Source organism: Cystoisospora suis (assembly GCF_002600585.1).
Source record: "Cystoisospora suis strain Wien I chromosome Unknown contig_12147, whole genome shotgun sequence".
Classification (NCBI taxonomy): Eukaryota; Apicomplexa; class Conoidasida; order Eucoccidiorida; family Sarcocystidae; genus Cystoisospora; species Cystoisospora suis.
In genome coordinates, this window is record NW_027164910.1 from 1 (window position 1) to 968 (window position 968).

At 44.4% G+C, this 968-nt stretch overlaps 1 protein-coding gene across 1 annotated transcript in view; it reads left to right on the top strand.

The window, feature by feature from the left end:
- The first annotated feature begins 164 nt into the window (after positions 1 to 164).
- The window catches only part of CSUI_011475 (uncharacterized protein), a 1,374-nt gene continuing 570 nt past the window's right edge, over positions 165 to 968 (top strand). Inside the window, exon 1 of the mRNA XM_068071573.1 lies at positions 165 to 285. The gene's annotated coding sequence lies outside the window, so the exon portion shown is untranslated. The remainder of the gene's footprint in view (positions 286 to 968) is intronic.

The window sequence follows — 968 nt, forward strand, 5'->3', positions numbered from 1 at the left end:
CTGCATAGAAGATGAAAGCTCTTCCTCTCTCTACCAGCCACTCAATCCCCTGCAGTGTATCTACACCTCACTTTGACTGGTCCTCTAAGATGCACACTTTCTTTCCTCTTGCTCACCTGTGCTTTTCTCTCTTCGTGTGAAACTGCTGGAATGTCCATCCTTCAGTACGAGAGGAGGTCAAGAAGCAATCCGTGAAGTACGATAAAACAGAAGAAGATCTGAAGGCTCTTCAAGGAGTCGGTCAGCTCATAGGGGAAGTGCTGCGCCAGCTTGATTCGGAGAAATGTGAGTCCTTGCCTTCTCAGTCAATCTAACATGCATGCAAGAGGGAGAGATAGACATCTATACAGATGGTATCACTCCTACTATAAGAAGGGATGGACATATCACTCCATCTCTTCATATCACATTTGTGCTCTTTAGTTCTTTCTTACTCCTCGTAGCTCTTCTTTCCCCCCCCACGTATCTTTTCTTGCGATAGACGGCAGCGGTTCGTAAAGTAAGCGACATACCTCAAGAGAAGATCTTAAGGAAGAGGAAAAAGACTCTCTTCAGACACCTGGAGTTTTCTTCTTCAACGGATTCTCGTCAACTTCTTACAAAGATCCTACTTTCCTGGATATACCCGTCCTAAACACTAAGGGCTACTTCTTCGCTTTTCTCTCGATCACATCTCTCTCTACAGTCATATGTGTACGCACTGTACATACACACTACGTCTAGTCATCTACCTACGTATTTATCTCTCTTCAACGTGTCTATCCATCTTTGATGTATCTATCTAATCTAGCTTTAATCTATCTATTTGTAGCACTGCTGAGAATAGAAAGACAGAGCAAGATGAAGGCGTGTCAGCTTCTCAGCTTTCCTTTCTCCGGCGAGCGTCTTTCCTAGACCAGACCTCCTTTGTGTACATAAGGCATCTGCACCCCTCACTGTAGGGTCGTATACTTTAGATCCTTCAAGAC